General features: G+C 35.8%; 1 protein-coding gene and 2 pseudogenes across 2 annotated transcripts in view; all 3 read right to left on the minus strand.

Annotated features, from left to right (window-relative positions):
* XPR1 (xenotropic and polytropic retrovirus receptor 1) overlaps positions 1–20546 on the minus strand; it is a 218338-nt gene that overhangs the window by 119348 nt on the left and 78444 nt on the right. The window lies entirely within an intron of this gene.
* LOC140634836 (cullin-4A pseudogene) lies at positions 8299–10810 on the minus strand (annotated as a pseudogene).
* Positions 10051–18926, minus strand: LOC140634837 (cullin-4A pseudogene; annotated as a pseudogene).

Genomic DNA, 20546 nt, shown 5'->3' on the forward strand with positions numbered 1-20546 from the left:
ATTCCTCATCAGAATTAAATGTACTCATTTTAAAATTTAAATCAGTATAGACTTACAGATCTCTATTTGTTACCATCATTACTCACTTTGATACTTAAAATGTCCTAGATTTGGCCAGTGAAAGCCAGAACCTCTTCAAGGCTTCTCTGCCACTATTGATATGTCCTCACTATTCTTCAATCATTTCCTTTCTCTCTGGCACAACAACGTATTCCAACGTATGCTACTTTTACCACTCCTGCCATCAGCCACTTCTTCAAAGAATTCTGGTTTCTTTAGTGAAGAAAGGTTCAGTCAGTTCTATAGAGTGACATACACGTTTGTTCCTCAAAATCACTGCAACTATGTAAAGTCATTCAGTAAAAATCGCAAGGCTTATGGGTAAAGCGGTTAGGAGCACAAACTCAAAATCTTTATCAGGGCCGTTAAAAAAAAAGGAATCTAATAAAAATAGCAACAGTTTTATATATGTTAAATGGCTAAGAAATACATAAATGCCACAGTAAACATGGCCTTTTACCTTCAAAAAGATCTAAAAATTAGCTTGTGGAAGTAAAGTAAAGTAAACTGACTGAACCTTTCTTCACTAAAGAAACCAGAAGGCTTGTAGTTGTGACTTACTGTGATTCACAGAGGGCTAGCTGTATAAAATCAGGGAAAGTTTAAACCAGATTTGGATGGGTATGGCACATAACACAAGTAGTAAAAATACGGTAACTGGTAAATGTTTGAGGTGTGCACATGTGTGCATTTTGTGTCTTTCTACAGAGGCTGTTTTAGCTGAGTATAATATTCGGAGTTCACCTAGTGTTTCTTAAGGGCAAAACCACACATAAATAAACACAAAATTCATGCTGTGTTCTAATCTGTTCCCCAATACAGTAATTGTATTGGAGCAAACTCACATGTTCAAAATATGTGTTAAAGTAGAACTAATTATATTTAGAAACTAACATCTGAATGCTTAGTGTGCTCATTGTTATTGGGGTGTTGATTCCCAGTCCCTCTTAGGACACAGAATTAATGCATCTATGTATAGATACCCACATACAACATCTACCTATATATGTTGAAAACGATGAGCTCATCGTAATACCAGCAGTGCCAGTCGAACACCATAAGGTTCATTCTAGTGTTATACTCCATATCTGTGATTTCCTTCTCCAAAAGAAACCTGGCTCCTATTAATTCAACATATTTACTTATTTGATCAATCCTCTGTGTGTAACCAATATTCCATGGCTGCAGTGACTCACTGCCACCCATACAGGTGCATTCCTCATTCTATTCGGGTTCCAATACTGTGCATTTGGGCTTTTGGACTAAATTATTGGGGGTAAGGGAGTAATGGGGAGAGGGAAGGGGAGGGGAGAAGAGGAGAAAACAAAAAAGGAGACATGAAAAACTTTGAGGGCTAAGAGCCCACTGTTACAAAGTTATTTAAGATTTTATTTATTTATTTGACAGAGAGAGAGTATATGTGTGTACAAGCAAGGGGAGTGGCAGAGGAAGAGGGAGAAGCAGGCTCCCCACTTATCAGGGAGCCTGACGTGGGGCTCCATTCCAGGACCCTGGGATCATGACCTGAGCCAAAAGTACACACTTAACCAACTGAGACAACCCAGGTGCCCCACAAAGTTATTTTAAAATATAAAAAAGGAGAAGAATACAGGGCAAACTTGGGTTCCATATCATTAAGCACTTTTCTGTAATATAAATCAACTTTTTCCTTTATAAAACACCATACTGTGGGAAATTTCAAACATATACAAAACTAGAGAGAAGAGAAATGAGCTCTTATATACATGTCAACAGAAATAAAACAAACACTGGACACAAGCAAAGACACTATTAGTCAAAATAAATGATGTTAACTATTCCACAAGGGGGCATTTACGTAGTATAAGAAACACTAGGGCCCAGGGCCCTACTCTTATGGAACCCATATTTTATAGGAAGGATAAACAAATAAATAAATTAAGATACTTTCAGATTGTTATAATTGCTATGAAGAAAATGAAACCAGATAGTATGATACTGTAACAGGGGCAGGGAGAGTAACTTTAGAATGGAAGTCAGAGAACATCTCTGTAAAGAGGTGGCATTTGAATTGAGACGTGAATGACAAGAAGGAGCTAGCCTGGCAAAAATCTAAGGACAAAGGGAATAGAAAATACAAAAGCTCTAACAAAAGCTTGCCATGTTTGAGGACAAATGGGTTTTAGTGGTAGGAAACAGTACTGTAGAACTATAAGAACAACAGTTATGAGAGTTGAAGAAATAAAGGTGCAACCTAAAATACATATTCACCAATTTGTTAACCATATATAGGAATGTATGTTTAGCCCTGTGCTAGGACTATACTAAAAGTGGAAGACATTTCCTTTTCTCTGCCAAAATACAGCATGTTCATTATACAAACATATGTCAAACTGATAACAATATAAGAGGATATGTAAGTGATAAAGATTATATTACTGCCAAAAAAGAGGAAAATTTGTCTTCCTCTTAGATTATCTATTAGCAATGCAACTGAAGTGATAGTTCTAATATTTTCAGCACAGCCTCTTTAAAGATAATTACCTTAACAAGCACTTCCTAATTGTTTTACTTTTTTTCAAAAGAGATATAATTATGATTTGTTGAGTGTCTACATTATGCCAGTCCTGGGCTAGGGCCTGCACACACGAATCTTGAATTGTTAGAATGCCGATTACCACTTGGTACAGAGCAAAGTTAGGGTCAAAGTGATCTGCTAAAAGTCAACTAAGTGATATAGTTAGGATTCAAATTCAGATTCCACTGCTAACACAATGGTCTTTCTACATAACTGCTTTGGGCTTTTGTTTTTAAAGAATTAAAAGGGACATTAAAAGGGACATCTGATACTTCTTTATTACATGGTATTTATATTAACTTCTAAGGCTTAATGTTTTGATATATAATAAGATAATTATTTTTTAATTCTACCATTTGATGTGTCTATCTAAAACCATTATCAGTAACCTTACCGTTATTTGAGTATTCTTTAAAAATACATTGATATTGTTTATGATGAGAGTTAGTGACAAGCCAGAAGATGTGTGATTTGGACATTGCTGTATTTCTAAAATATATAACAGAATGCTCAATTTTACTGCACAATCAAGGCATATCAGAGGCACAGTCTATGAAAGAGCATAGACTAGAATCTGTTAATCCTCAATAAAAAATTACAGTCAATCAAGCCTCTTCACCACAATCAAGTTGTTTAACCAAGGTGTGTGGTACAGCAATGAGGAAATGCCTAAAAATCTCCAAAGAAATATGACAGGAATAGTTACATTTAGAGGTTGAAAGTAAGGCATGTTCCACATGCCAAAAATCAAGTATATAAGACTTTTGGTAAAAAGGTGCTATTAGTGAAGCTCTCAGAAAATATAAAAAATAGGAACATACTGATATTGTCTAATGTTTTATGGTAAATTTTCATATCCAAATCATTTTAACATCTACGATGAAACTATAGCAAAAGAACCAACAAATTTAGCCATATAATTTAAAAGAGAGAGAATACATAATCCTTTAAAAAATTTAGTTATCTAAGCTAACTACTATGCTTTATTTTATCACAATTCTTCTATTTTTATTTATAACCAAAATTCCTTTTCCTTTTTTTAAATCTTTTATTTTTTTTTTAATTTTTATTTATTTATGATAGTTACAGAGAGAGAGAGAGGCAGAGACACAGGCAGAGGGAGAAGCAGGCTCCATGCACCGGGAGCCCGATGTGGGATTCGATCCCGGGTCTCCAGGATCGCGCCCTGGGCCAAAGGCAGGCGCCAAACCGCTGCGCCACCCAGGGATCCCCAAAATTCCTTTTCCATCCCTGTGCACCTTCTGCCAACCAAGGTTAGTATTCAAGTCTGCAAGGAAATTTTAATTATTAATATAATAAACATTGAACTTTCACTTGGAGCTTCAATCTTATTTTCTCTCATACTCATACTATGTCCTTCCTCTTTTTCCATTACTAAGTGTCATAGATGATGCTATCATTATATTGCTTTCTATATTTATAAGGGTCCAAGCTCATATCTCCAGACTTATGGGCGACATGTTTATTCCCCTTAGACATTAACTCTTCCTTTCTCCTTCCTCCATGATGGAAACAAATTTCAACAGTCTATATGAAAGATGAGCTCAACATCCCTTATACATTTAAAATTATACACATGCTTGTGAGACTTATTTCAATGATTATTGCCATCTGCTCTATTTTACAGGAAAGAGGGTCTGCACTGCAAACTAAACTATTGGTTCATTTCAATTATTCTACCTTTGAGAGTGACCTACATTTAATTTCCCAGGAAATGTATACAGTAGTGATGCATTGTGACAACTATAATATTATGGAAGAACACACAAAATTTTAAAATACTATCAGCAGGGCAGCCCCGGTAGCACAGCGGTTTAGCGCCGCTTGCAGCCCGGGGTGTGATCCTGGAGACCCGGGATCGAGTCCCGCATTGGGCTCCCTGCATGGAGCCTGCTTCTCCTTCTGCCTGTGTCTCTGCCTCTCTCTCTCTCTGTCTCTCATGAATAAATAAATAAAATATTTAAAAAAAAATAATAAATAAAATAAAATAAAATAAAATACTATCAGCAGATTTGGCTGTTTTAAAAGTAAATCATACCTGGCTCACAAAGTAAATATGCTAATATAAAATATGTCTTAAATTTTTAAACAGTAGCATATAAAAGACATAACTTTAAAAAAGTTTCAAAGACATAGCTTTAGTTTTAAAGACATAACTTTAAAAAAGTTTCAAAGACATAGCTTTAGTTTTAGACATAGCATAGTTTTTAGTTTAGCTTTAGTTTTAGTTTTTTAGTTTTAGAAACTTACAGTTTCTAATACATTCATTCCAAGTATTATTTATTATGTATTGATATGAAAGGCATGTTTTGAAGGACTGGCCATATTAGAAAAGCAATACCAAAGAGTTCCTCTACTAATAGTAAGAAAATTTGGTCATTATGATCTCAAATTAAGGAAGTTATTAAGGATTAGACAAAAAAATACATAATTGAATAAGAAACGCCCTGTAGCTTGTGTATTAACAATTATAAAAATATGGGCATATGAGTCAGAAATGAAAAAAATTAAGTTTTTATTCACAAACAACATAATGTGTATGTACCATATCCTCAGAAACCTATAAACACACTACAAGAGCTAGTAAGTGAATTTAACTAGGAAATTCAATTGTTTCTACATTCTAAGCAACAAATGATTAGAAAATAAAATTTATAAATATTATCATCTATGATAACATAAAAAATATGAAATACTTAGGAATAAACTGAGCAAAATATGTGGAAGGTATGTACATAAAAGTGTGGAGAAAAAAAGTGTAGAGAACTAAAAATACTTGGAAAACTAAAAATGTTGCAAAGACAAAGTAAGCAAGACTTAAATAAGTGGAGAAATACATCATGTTCGTGGATTACAATGTTCGACATTGTTAACATGGTAATTCTCATCATAGGTGACAGATTCAATGCAATCCCAATCAAAATCCCAGCAGGCTTTTTTACAAAACTTGAGAAGATTTAAAAAAATTATCTGGAAATGCAATAAACCTAGAATAGCCAAACAATTTTGAAAATGAAAAAAGCTGGAAGATTTAGACTGTCCAATTTCAAGACTTACTATAAAGCTATAGTAATGAAGACAAGTATTATACTGGTGGAAGGATAAACCCTATGGAATACAACAGAGTGCTCAGAAACAGACCCACGTATGTACGGTCACTTGGTTTTCTACAAAGATGCCAACATAATTCAATCCTTCCTATATATATTTGCAAACATACGTGAGGAGGAAACACTATTACTCTATATTATTCTTCTGGAAGTAATAGGATTAAAACGTGTAAAGGCTTACTTTTCCCTGATTAGTAATTATTAATCCACACAGAAAGGTATCTCAGTGTTTCATCTTCTCTATGTTTAGCAATTAGTTCGTCCTCCTATGGGAGCTGGAAAGCAATCAGCTATGCACTACAGAAATGCAGCTGCTTTTATTTAAAATAGATGAAGGTGGGAAGTGAGAAGACTGACTATATGACCCCTACAATATACTCTTAATGTGCAAGAAAAGAAAACCTGTCAAACAGGAGCTTTAAAAAAATTTTTTTTTTATTCCATTCTAAAAATGGGAAGAAAAGTCATCATAATGACAGAAAACATAAGGTTGTCAAAGAATCTATAATATATCTTTGGAGTAAAAGAAAATCAGTCTGTGGCTATAAGCACTATTAAAAAAAATTTTTTTAAATAAAATCATTTCCTTATTAAACCGGAAGGGGGACAGAAGGGTGAAAAAGAACAAAAAGTTTCAAAATAAAAGCAAAAATTTTAATTACTCTTGGGAAAACATTTCCAAGAAAATGTTGACATGTGCTATGATTCACCGTTTCTTTTCAATAGTCAATAAATATTATATTCTTTTTTTTTTTTTTTTTTTTTTTTTTTTTTTTTAATTTTTATTTATTTATGATAGAGAGAGAGAGAGAGAGAGGCGCAGAGACACAGGCAGAGGGAGAAGCAGGCTCCATGCACCAGGAGCCCGACGTGGGACTCGATCCCGGGTCTCCAGGATCGCGCCCTGGGCCAAAGGCAGGCGCCAAACCGCTGCGCCACCCAGGGATCCCTAAATATTATATTCTTTATGCTTCTAATGTCGCTCTTTGAAATACAATTGAATATTGGTATTTTTAACCAAAAGCTCCCAGCAATAGAATTCAAAAGAAAACCATACTCCCTCAAATCTTCATTTGTCCTTTTAACTAAGAAATGTTTTTAATACTGGTGAAAGTGACAATACTAAAGAATATAATAACCTTGAAGTTAAAGCCAGTGTTATTTTTATTTTCATCAACCCTGATTACACAAAGTATGGCCGATATTTTTATTCTGTTTGAAAAAGCCAAAGGGGAGAAAAGGAGAGGAGAAAGCAGTATTTACTGAATGCCTGTCCTGTGCCAGACACAGTGGTGTGCTGATAAATGTTTAACAATCAGCCCTCGAGGGTGTGTGTGTGTGTGTGTATGAAGTGTATGTTTATTATAAATTTTGAAGGCTGTAGGATATCATTTAAAATTTTTAAGAAAATATACAATACTCCTTATTGTAAACTTCTTAGAGCCAACTAATTCTCACAGAATGTTCTACTGATTTTGCCAAACTCCTGAAGCCAACCTAGAGTTGCAAGAGATAAATGTAATTCTAATCTTAATGTTATTTAATATTTTCACTTACATTAAAGAATAAAAGCAAAGTGAAATAACAATGATATATGTCATAGCCTAGTTTGTTCATCAACTGATATAAGCAACCTCTTTGCTGAATTAGATAATACATGTACATCTTGGAGATATTGAGGGTTCTGTTTCAGACCACTGCAATAAAATGAATATTGCAAAAAAGCAAGTCAAATAAATGTTTTGGTCCCAGAGCATATAAAAGTTATGTTTATAGTATACTGTAGTCTGTTAAGTGTAACAGCATAACACCTTAAAAAACTAATGTATGAAGGTTAATTAACATATTTTATATGCTAAAAAAAAATTAAACATCAGCTGAGCTTTCAGCAAGTGGTATCTTTTTGCTGTTAGAAGATCTTAACCTCCGTGTTGATGGCTGCTGACTGATGAGGGTGGTAGGTGGTGAAGGCTGGGTGGCTCAGGCAATTCTATTTTTTAAGGTCAATTAAATTAACTTTATTCAGAGTAAGTTTACATTAAATTACAATATTAACAATCCCGAGAGTTAGCATAAAATTTAAGAAGTAGAAATCCATTTGGTCAATTTATAGACCACATATTATAGAACTCACAAATAAAAATTTACAAACATAAAAATAATGACAATACTTAAATTATGAGGATTTTCTCATGGAAATCCCCAAAATGACCTATTTTAAGTACACGTTTCTAAAAGGGAGAAACTTTTTAGTAATTCAGCACAAAATCAAATTAAATAAACTTGGAATATCCCAGAAAATGCTGCTTTAAACATTTATACCATGAATAAAATTCCTTTGGTAGCTTTTAATCAAAATGAAGCACACTACTATGAAAAATATAAAGTACTTTTACATGTTACTTAGAAAAGTATCTTTGTTACAGTGATGGTACTAATATTATTGTCCTCTGCTCAACCTCACCTGTATATACACAAAACATGAAACCAGGTGGCAACAGAATCCTTTTAATCTTTTAACAAAAATAACCTCTGCTTCACAATATCAAGACTTTAACTCTCCTATAAAACTCTTTACAGTGGTTATAGCACAAAGAACAATGGTATGTCTATAAAAACAACCAAACTTTATTAGAGCAATGGTACAAATACTGCAACGAAAAGAAATTAAACAGCAGATACCCCAATGCGAAAAACAGGGGCTACTAGGATCAATCTTAGAAGAGTAAACACAAGCACACTATCCCCAAAACTCCTAACCAGAAAATCCAGACAACTCAGCAGAAGTAGAACAAAGATGCTCATGGGTTCACCACAGCAAGCACACCAAACCTGGTGTCGTCTTGGCACACATGAGAGGTCTCACTGAGAAATCTTGCTCTAAAAAGTCAGTCATCACAGTTTAAAATGTATGGAACATAAAGGAAACAAACAGATGCCAATATTTACGTTTCATAATTGATTAGCCAGCTCCTGACACTGTTTGTTCCTAAGGCTTGCCAACAAAGGGATCTTGTTTCTAAATCAAATGTCCATCAACTAAGAGAGCCTGCCTTCAGGAATACACCAGTCATCTCTGCAGCCCATGAAGGCAGCAGGGAGGGTCATCTTAACTATGGACTCGTTGAGCACACACAGACACCAAACCAAACGTTCAGCTTTCTGCCACAAGAGCAACACCTTACAAAGGAACCTCTTTTAACCAATATTTTCTTGTCCAATCTCAAAGTCATTCTGCACAGAGCAACAAAATTCAAACAACAAGAAGGATAAGAGGAAGAACTGGGGGGAAAGACACATATGCCATTTGCAAACCCTTAAGCTTTGTGGAGGGTGATCCAAGAATCCTCGCTTTTTCTTTCTAATCCAAGTCTGTGCTGGCTCAATCTCAGAAGTCTTGGAAACAGCAAAGAAATGCTTAAGTGATCTGAAGATACATTCTAGTGTTTCATTGAGAGAAAGCAGCTAGCCAATAATCAGGCCATGTAGTAGTGGTGATAGTCTTTGTCTCTCTCCATATACTGTCTATAAGAAATTCAATTCTCTTTTTCAAATATCCAAGTTATACTGGAAATTTCACTGGCTATACAATTCAGAAACTAGAAGATTATGACAGTTTTTCTCATCTTCATTATTCTGACAATAACAGGGTCAATCTGGTATTGTCTTTCCTGAAACATTCTATCAGTGGTGCTGACCTGTTCTTCGCCGGTTTCCTTCATCTGGATCTGGCTGTTATTTGAAACAACTTGTGTTTGAATTCCCTGAACATGAACATGTCCCCATCTTCCACCTCCTTCCCTTTAGGACTTCTAACCAGAACTCGTGCTTTGCCACAGGCTAGAGACTGTAATGTTCTTTGCAGTTCACTGTCCTTTATTCCTATGCCTATTTTTATTTCTTCAAAGCTGAACCTACCCCCTTCTTTGAGAAGCACCAGCATCTGGAAGTGGGACATCTGGAAATCCTTTCCTTCCTTAAACTCAGCTTTTAAAACAGCATTCTCCAATGTAGTTTGCCATTGAAGTTTTCTACCATTGTGCTTTTTCTGAGATAAAATGTCTCAAATAATTCCTGAAGCTTAACATTTTTAGAGTTAAAGGCATTTCCATAGGTGTGTATGTTGGCTAGTATCCCATCATAAGTCTACTCACTGTTAGATCTATAGAGCCTGGGTCACTATGATTTTTCATATACTGCTTGAAATGAACGATGATGTCCTTGGAGAGCTCCATGTTCTTGAACATGCCTTCCAGCTTGCTGGTGAAAGCAGCACCACACTCATGCTCTAGTTTTATTTTTTTTTATTTGATTTTTATTTTTTTTAAAAAGATTTTATTTATCTATTCATGAGAGACACAGAAAGGCAGAGGCATAGGCACAGGGAGAAGCAGGCTCGCTGTGAAGAGCCCAATGCAGGACTTGATCCCAGGACCCTGGGATCACGACCTGAGCCAAAGGCAGATGGTCAACCACTGAGCCACCCAGGCACCCCACTCATGCTTTATTTTAAAGACTTTTATTCATTTACTTGACAGAGAGAGAGAGAGAGAGAGAACAAGCAGGGGAGCAGGAGAGGGAGAAGCAGAATCTCCACTGATCAGGGAGCCAGAGGTGGAGCTGGATCCCAAGACCCTAGGATCAGAACCTGAACCAAAGGCAGATGCTTAATCAACTGAGCCACCCAGGTACCCCTTTCTCCTGCTTTAGTTGTGACAACATAGCTTTTTCAGCATCTACTAAGGTGCTTTTTCCAACAAGGAGTCTTTTTGCAAAATCCTTTTTATAAAAGGCTTCAAAGAAATCTTTACCCCGAATGAACCTGAATATTATCATGACCATGTGAGAATCCTCTTCAGCTTTTCATCTGTTGCTTCTTTATTACTTTTCTTGATTTTGAATTAACATGCTTTGCTATCAATTCTGTGGGTTTATTTGGCCTCTTCTTGATAACTGCTTCAAAGGATTCCTTCACCAAGTTGACAAACTTTTTGTTCCTCTGAAAGCACATTTCTATCACATGATGCACCAGATCTTTAAAATCTACCAAGTCCTGTACCATAGCTTTGTCTTTTTCTTTCTTTTTTTTTTTTTTAAAGATTTTATTTATTTATTCATGATAGTCACAGAGAGAGAGAGGGGGGCAGAGACACAGGCAGAGAGAGAAGCAGGCTCCATGCATCGGAAGCCCGACGTGGGATTCGATCCCGGGTCTCCAGGATCACGCCCTGGGCCAAAGGCAGGCGCCAAACCGCTGCGCCACCCAGGGATCCCTGTCTTTTTCAAAACAGATAACAGTTGCTGTCCCAAAAGTCTTGATGTACTTGCTCCAGTGCTGTAGCAGAATCTGCTGCCTGTGCTTCATATGGCTGAACAGCTGGTATATCTGAGTGAGGTCAGGCACTCTGTTCTCATCAAGAAGGTGGTCAAGCCCTTTCTACAGAATTGCTGTTCAGTGTTCTCCTAATAGCTGTTTCTCCACATAAGCAATCAGTGGTTTGTGTGTGCTGTGGTCTAAATACATGATTACTCAGTCTCCCTTCTTCTCTAAATGCTTACTTACATGGTTAAGATATTCTGGAACCTCTCTTTCTTACATTAATCTCTGGCCTTCTGCAGCATATAAACAATTAGTTTCTTCCAAAAATTTCACTTCAAATAAATTCTGTATACCTCAAGGTCAGGGAGCATACTCAGCAGACTCTTTAATAAGCTTCAATCCACTGCTTTGCCACTTCTTTCTTGTTCAGTCAATAGAATTCCATCAATTCTTTTACTCTGAACCATTTTATCTCTAATGATTTGGTTTCTAAAAAGTTCCAATCCCATATCCTAGATAAAAAGAAGCATGGAATTCTGAATTCAAGAATAGAAAAAATATATATTCAGGAAAATATTTCTGATCTTTTGTCTGCAATGCTCTTGCCAGCATTTGTTAATCTTCTTTAAAAATAAAACACTAACTGGTGAGTCTTCTCTAAACTGAAGGATCTGTGCTTAGACATGATCTTCACAGACCTGGCACAGCTGTTTCTAGAGTGTTGAGGAAACTCAACAGATTTTCAACATCTTAATAGAGTTCTTCCAGGTTGTATTTGATGGAGATACTACTTGTATGGCTTTCACTGCCAGGTGTCTTGAGTGTAGTTATCAGGCAAGTTAGGCTCATCTCAGAAATTCTTCATCACTAATTTCTTGGAGGCACTGCCACCCCCGCTTTGGAGGTGATGGCCGCTTCTTGAGGGACACGGACGTGGTAAGGCCAATAGTGAGCACAAATGCCAAGAGATGGCCTTCCTGGGAGTTTGTCATTGTTGCAGCCAGGAAAAGTGGGGGACTGCCCTGATCCACCCTGACTGGCCACCCAATCACCAATGCCCAATAGCTCAGGCAATTCTTAACATAAGACAATGAAGTTTGCCACACTGATTGACTTCCTTTCACAAATGATTTCTCTGTAGCATGTGATGCTATTTGACAGTATTTTGCCTGTAGAAGAATGTCTTCCAAATTGGAGTCAATCCTCCCAAACTCTGCCACAGTTTTATCAACTATGTTTATGTAATATTCTGAATCTTTTGTTGTCATTTCAACAGTCTTCAAAGCATCTTCACCAGTAGATTCCATCTCAAGAAACTACCATCTCTACTCATCCATTCAAAGCAACTCCTCATCCATTAAAGTTTTATCACGGAACTGTAGCAATTAAAATATAATAATGAAAAGGTTTGAAATATCACAAGAATTATCGAAATGTGACACAAAAACATGAAATGAGCAAACACTGTTGGACAAAGTAGCACCAATAAACTTGCTCAATGGAAGGCTGCCACAAATTTTCAATATGTAAAAAATGCAGTATCTGTGAAGCTCAATAAAGTGCAATAGAACGAGTTTAGACTACTTCCTCCATTTTTGTGTTACTAGCAATAACAGGCAATAAACACGACAAACCTTTTTTTTGTTTGTTTAAGATTTTATTTATTTATTCATGAGAGACAGTGAAAGAGAGAGAGGCAGAGACACAGGCACAGGGAGAAGCAGGTTCCTCACAAGGAGCCTGATGTGGGACTCGATTCCCAAACCGGGATCAGGCTCTGAGCCAAAGGCAGATGCGTCCCATGACAAACTTTATTTTAAAAAAAAGGTATATTCATTTGAGAGAGAGAGAACATGCACACACTCGCACATGTTCATGCATGGAAGGAGAAGAAGAGAGAATCCCAAACAGACCCCACGCTGAGCAGGGAACCCCTGCTTCATTCCATGACCCCGAGATCACAACCTGGGCTGAAACCAAGAGTCAGAGGCTTAACTCACTGTGCCATACAGGCACCCCCCAGACACAACAAACTTCTAAATATAATCTGCTTTATTGCTAGTTTCTCCATCACTTTCTTAAATGCAGACATCCAACAAAATAATAAATCAAGCTCCAGTCTACGGTATTTACCAATTTCTATGGTATGAATACTATCATGATAGATTTCAAGCTACCAATATGAACACACTGAACAGAGTAGGGAAGAGATACGCAATAGCACATCATTATATGGTATTTCCCCACACAGATGTAAGAGACATGAATAATGTATAAACTATGTACAATGTAGCAAAATAACTATAAAGTGATGAGTTTTTAGCATTTATTGTCTTTGCTTTTATTTTTAAGAATTTATTTATTTTAGAGAGAGCACATGAGCAGGGGGAGGCACAAGATGGGGGGATCTCAAGCAGACTCCACCTTAAGGATGGAGCCCCACATAGAGCTCAATCTCACAACCCTAAGATCATGACCTGAACTGAAACCAAGAACCACTTTTAACATAATTTAATTATAAAGTTTGTGTAACTTAATTTTTAATGATGGCTATGTTTAACAATCACCTCATAAGATATCTAAAACTTTAACAATCAGCTTTTATGCAGGGGTACAAGCCGGCTCCAGTGTACTATTGGCTGGAGATTACATAAATGTTTCACGAACAAAGGAACTAAAACTTAGCAGTGATTCGTTTAGGATCACATGGTTGGTAAATGGTAACACTGATTCAAGCTGGAGTATGACAGCCTCTAATTCTGTGTTGTATCATATCTGGTTATCAAAGATATAATTTATACCAAACTTTAATATTAAAAGTCATTAAGGATGTTTTTCTATGTAAATATTTAAGTGTATACTTGTTTTTATTGTCTTTTTTATTTCAAAGAACACTTTAACCACTCTAAATAAGGAATAGTTTGCTACATGGACTTAAGAGTTTTGATTGGAAAGATAGGGGCCTACTCAAAGAAATATTAATAGAGGTATGCTTCTTGGGAAGTGGTAAGCTATCACAACTAAGGGACTGGCCAGTCTTCTTATGTGTTATTATTTTTAAAATCTCTATTTTTCTGCATACGTGTGTTTACTCCCTCTATGTATTTATATTATCTCATTGTTTCTGCCTCATAGATTTCAATTAAAGTCAGAATAATATCTCTGCAAGGACTAATATTTAACTAGTGACAGAGCCTTCCCTATTAGCTTATTTAAAAAAAACACTTCACTATCCAAATTTCAGATCTATTGAACAATAAGTACTAAAGAAACAACAAATAATCCCTTATAATTAAGAACACTAAAAATCTAACAAGACTGGGATCCCTGGGTGGCGCAGCGGTTTGGCGCCTGCCTTTGGCCCAGGGCGCGATCCTGGAGACCTGGGATCAAATCCCACGTCGGGCTCCCGGTGCATGGAGCCTGCTTCTCCCTCTGCCTGTGTCTCTGCCTCTCTCTCTCTCTCTCCCTGTGTGACTATCATAAATAAATAAAATTAAAAAAAAAATCTAACAAGACAAATTACAAATTAAATAATAGACTGATTTGTGAACTACTATGGGCTAAAAAGTACAAATAAACAATACATTACCAAATGAATGAATAAGAGCTCTGAACAATAATACAGTTTTACCCCATACTTTTAACATCTTCTGAAAGCCAGTGCCTATCCTGATAATCAGTGAAGATAAAAACTGAGATATAAGTTGTTTACAGGCAGCTACAATAACCCACTGAGGGAAAACTGTTAATGATTACTAGTATTCTTTAAAAAAAAAAAAAAAAAGTATACCAATTTCTAAGTTTTCGATTCAGGCAATGAAATTAGATTCCTTGATCTACTATCTACTAAACAGGGTGTGAGTGAAGACATAGCTGTTGCAAATATTAAAACACAATACACTGATTACTCATAATTAAAAACAAAAGACTACTTGTCATAAAAATAATATAATTAGTAGATTTCAATTTGAAAAGTGAACTGTAAAAATCATGAAGCTGATTTCAATCATGCTACATAAAATAAATGTAACTTAATCCCATTAGATAGATAGGCATTTTATACACAGAGCAACACATTTTTAAGTAATTCTTATACTCATGTCCCCTACCATGCACCCTCCAAAAACCCCCCTTTCAGAAGTTTATTCACTGCTGTTGGAAGATTACCGCTGAGCCACCCAGGCGTCCCCCTAAGAAAATGTTTTAAAGATAACTAGGTTCTAGCAAGATCGGTTTTTTTTGTTTAGAGAGGAAGAAGGTTTTTTTTTTTTTTAATGTCCTATTAAAAAAACAAACAAGCGATCAAGGTTTTGGTATTGAGTAAGATGTAGTAATAAGCACATGCCATCTGTCTCTCCCACTTAATTCTTCTATAAAACCTACATAGAATGCATGCGGCAAGCAGTTATTCAAGGGCTCTGAAAAGTAAATAAGAGTAAATAGTTTGGGGGAAAAGACCAGAATTTAAAGTAACAGCAAAGCAGCCACAGGATTAGCAATTTTTTTTTTCCTTTTTGATATCCAGTGGCCTGGACTCAGTGTAGTTCCAAAACACAAAAGTAGGCATCAGTGCAGACAAATTGAGCACAAAACCTCTTGTAAATCTGACCTGAGGAAAAGAAAGGAATCTCTTAACACTCAGTGGAGGAAATTTCTACTTTTCTTTTATCCATTTTTTTTTCACCCTACCACCCAAGAAACTCCTTGGTAGTGGTGGTAGTAACAATGATGGTAATAGGGACTACAGAACATAAAACACTGAAGGAGGGCAGCCCCGGTGGTGCAGCGGTTTAGCGCCGCCTGTAGCCTGGGGTGTGATCCTGGAGACCCTGGATTGAGACCCTGGATCAAGTCCCACGTCAGGCTTCCTGTATGGAGTCTGCTTCTCCCTCTGCCTGTGTCTCTGCCCCCCTCTCTCTGTCTCTATAAATAAATAAAATCTTTAAATAAAAAATAAAACATTAAAAAAAAAAAAACACTGAAGGAGGGAAGGACCCCTGTTTCTCTCTCTGAACTTCCACTGCTTGGCCTCAGACACTGGCAAGTCCCAGGAATTGCTCAGCAAAGTGGGATAAAAAAGCCTTAGTTACCTGGCTAGAGGAACAAAAAGAGGAACTCCAGAGAACTAGAGTACTAAGGACAATGTACAGAGAAAAGACCTTGGGAAAGCAAGCCCATAAAGTTATTTATGATCTCCTGGGATTATCTGTAAGCGGCATATGTGAAAATCTGAGTCTAAACATCACACCATAGGCATTGAGAAGTATACAGATACCAGGCTGACATTGGTTGACAACACACGAGGTATTGACATGACATACCTGAGGTAGCACAACAAAGGCTTTGAAAAAGGCACTCATGTAAAAATATCACAAACCATAGAAGGTGAAGTTCAGACTTGTGTCAACCTGAACAAATCAATCATCCGTATAGAAGAACATTCTACAACATATAAGCAAGACCTTAGATCTCATAACATAATATTCTAAATATCCACGGCATAATCCAAAACTACCTGGCACACAAATACCCAGGAAAACGTCAACATGCATGGGAAAGACAACAAACACCAACTCCAAGATGACATTGATGTTGGAATTATATTACAAAAACTATTATAAAAATGTTTCATCAAATAAGAGCAAATATTCTTGAGGAAGCGAAGGACAGAAAGCTCCAGCTAACAAACAGAAGATAAAAGAAGAAGAATCAAATGCAAAATTTAGAATAGAAAAACAGCAATAGAAATAAAAATTCAATGAAAGGATCCAACAAAAGAATAGAGATGACAGAGGAAAGAGTCAATACACTTAAAGATAGATCAACACGAATTATCCAATCTGAACCACAGAGAAAAATAAAATAGGAGGAAGGGTGAAAGAGCTTCCTACTCTTAAGCTCCATGGAGGGGAGAGAGGCTAATATTACTTATAATATTTAATCAACCATACCTTCATAATGGAACCTCCACAAAAATCTCAAGTGAAAGGGTTCCAATAGCTTCAAGTTGGTGAATGCATACATAAGCCAGGAGAGTAGTGCACTCCAACACCATGGTAACAGAAGCTCTTGTGCTTGGGATGCTTCTAGACCTTGCTCTTTGTACCTTTCTATCTGGCTGTTCACTATTCATATGTATCCTTTATAATATCTTTTGAAATTAACTGGTAATAAATACTGTATTTTCCTAAGTTTTGTGACCTGTTGCAGCAAACTACTGAACCTGAGAAGGGGATTGTGGGAATCCTAATTTGTAGCTAAGTCAGACAGAAGTATGGGTAACCTGGGGACATACTATTTGCTATTGCCATCTTCACTTGAAGGCAGTCTTATAGGATTAAGACCTTAACCTGTGTGTTTTTTTTTTTTTTTGCTAACTCTAGGTAGAGTCATAAGTGCATTAAATTGTAGAAAACCAATTGGTATCCACCGAGAATTAGAGAATTGCTTGGTGTGGAAAACCCAAATATGTAGTGTCAGAAGTGTTTTGAGCAGAGAAAATCACTTTAACTTCAAATGAGATCGATCTGAATACATGTTCAGACAGATCATAATCAAAGTGTAAAAAACTACAACTAAAAAAAACTCTTGAAAGTAGCCAGAGAAAAACAACTCATTAGTTACTACAGAACAATGATTTGAGTAACTGTGGATTTCTTACTAGAAATCAAGGAGGCTAGCCATAGAGGTTGATTCATATTTTTAAGAACGCTAAAAAAAGAACTACCAACCCAGAATACATATCCAATGAATACATCCTTATGGAATGAAGGTGAAACAAAGGTAATATCAATGGAAGAAAATCCAAGAGCATTTGTTGCCAGCAGACTACTCTTAAAAAAAAAAATGCTAAAGGAAGTTTTTCAGGCAGAAGAGGAATAATACCAATAGAAACCAAGAACCTCAGCAATGAAAAGAAAGCAACAGAAGTGATAAATATTTAGGTATAGGTAATGAACTATTCTTCCATGAGTTCTTTTTTTTTTTTAAAGATGTTATTTAGTTATTCATAGAGACACACAGAGAGAGAGGCAGAGACACAGGCAGAGGGAGAAGCAGGCTCCATGCAGGGAGCCTGACGTGGGACTCGATCCTAGGTCTCCAGGATCACACCCCGGGCTGCAGGTGGCAATAAACTGCTGTGCCACTAGGGCTGCCCCCATGAGTTCTTTAAAATGTTTGACAGGTCTGGGTGGCTCAGCTGGTTAAGTGTCTGCCTTCAGTTCAGGTCATGACCCAAGAGTCCTAGGATAGAGCCCCACTTGCTGCTCAGCAAGGAGTCTTTTTTTTTTCTCTCTCTCTCTTTCTGCCCCTCTCCACTGCTCATTCTCTCTCTCTCTAATAAAGTCTTTTTTAAAAAATAAAATGTTTGACAGTTGAAAAAAATTAGAACCTTTTCTAGTAAGGTTTTCAATATATACTGATATAATATATAAGACAACTACAGCATAAAGGGGAAAAGGAAAAGAGACCTATTTGGTGTTAAGGTTTCTACATTTCAAATAAAATTGTAAAATATTAACTTTAAGTAAATTGTGAAAGGTAAGGTAAACATGTATTGTAATCCTTAGTGCAACCATTTTTAAAAACCAAAACTACAGAAATACATATGTAAAAATATAATAAATTAAAACAATTCTAAATATATTCAAGTAACTTGCCTCCTCAAAAACAAGAGAAAAATAGATTTAAAAATGGAGAAAAATTTAAAAATCAAATAATAAAGGGATATATAATTCCAAACAATTACATTAAATGTAAATGACCTATCACACAAATTAAAAGACAGATTGTTATAATGAGTTTTAAAAAATTATCCAACTATATTCTGTCTACAAGAAACTCACCTATACATAACGATATAAATAGTTTTCAAGTAAAAGGACAGAAAAACACATACCATGCAAACACTAATCAAAAGAAAAATTAAGGGGCTATATTAGTATCAAAGTAGACTTCAGACCCAAGAAAATTATCACGTATGAAATTCACCATATAATGAAAAGAAGCCAATTCATCAAGAATTTACAAATTCCTAAATGTGTATGTACCTAACAATAAGTTTCAAAATACATGAAGCAAAAATTTACAGAACTGAAAGGAGAGATAAACAAATCCACAATTATAGTTGGAGGTTTCAACATATCTCCTTCAATAATCAGTAAAATGAACAGACAGAAAATTAACAAGAACACAGAGGAACTGAACAATAGCATCAACCAACTGGATCTGGCATTTAAAGAACACTCCACCCAACAACATCAGAATATGTTTATTCTTTTCAAAATGTACATGGAACATTCACCAAGATAGACCCTATCCTGTGTCATAAAATAAGCTTTAGCAAATTTAAAAGAATTAAAATTATATAAAGTATGTTCCTCTAAACCATAAAAGAATTAGTAATTAATAATAAAAAGATATGAGCAAAATCTCTAAACACACTGAAATCAAGATCACTTCTAGATAACCCATGAATATAAAAGGAATCAAGGGAAATAAAATATTTTGAATTGAATGAATATGAAAAGACAACCTGTCAAAATTCGAGAAATAGAGCAAAGGAGTGCCTAGAGGGAAACTTCTGGAATAAAAAAAAAATTTTTTTTAAGATTTTATTTATTTATTCATGAGAGACACAGGGAGAGGGGCAGAGACATAGGCAGAGGGAGAAGCAGGCTCCCTGTGGGGAGCCTGATGTGGGACTTGATCTCAGGACCCCAGGATCACGCCCTGAGCCAAAGGCAGACGCTCAACCACTGAGCCACCCAGGTGTCCCAATAAAATGTTTATATGAGAAAAGAAGAAAGGTCTCAATCAATCTAAACGTCCACATTAAGAAATTTTTAAAAAATGAACAAAATAAACCCAATGCACTCAAAATAAAATAAAAGGAAAATAATAGAAATTGCTGAATTTGAAAACAAAAAACTCCATAATCAGTGAAATCAAAGGCTAGTTCTCTACAAACAAAAAAAAAACTGATTCGAAAAATGTCAAGCAAAACTAACAGAAAAAAGAAGACACAAATTACCAGCATTTAATATAAAATGGGATATAACTACAGACCCTAGACATTAAAAAGATAATAGAAAAATAGTACAAACAATTCTAAGCACATAAATTCAACAACTTAGATGAAATGGACCAATTCCTTGAATACCACAAAATACCGAAATTCACACCAAATGAAACAGATAACCTAAGAAGTCTTATAACTGCTAAAGAAACTGGATAATGACAAAAACAATTCTCTTCCAAAAAACAGAATCTGTAGACCCAGACAGTTTCAATGGTGGATTCTACATAACATTTAATGAGGCATACCAAACTTCCAAAAAAACAGAAAATACTTCCCAACCCAGATTCTGATGTTAACGTGATACCAAAACCACACAAAGATAGTACAGGAAAAGAAAACTACAGACCCATATCCTTCTTGGATAGAAATTTTTAAAATCCTCAACATACTATG

Source organism: Canis lupus, chromosome 6 (genome assembly GCF_048164855.1).
Source record: "Canis lupus baileyi chromosome 6, mCanLup2.hap1, whole genome shotgun sequence".
Classification (NCBI taxonomy): domain Eukaryota; kingdom Metazoa; phylum Chordata; class Mammalia; order Carnivora; family Canidae; genus Canis; species Canis lupus.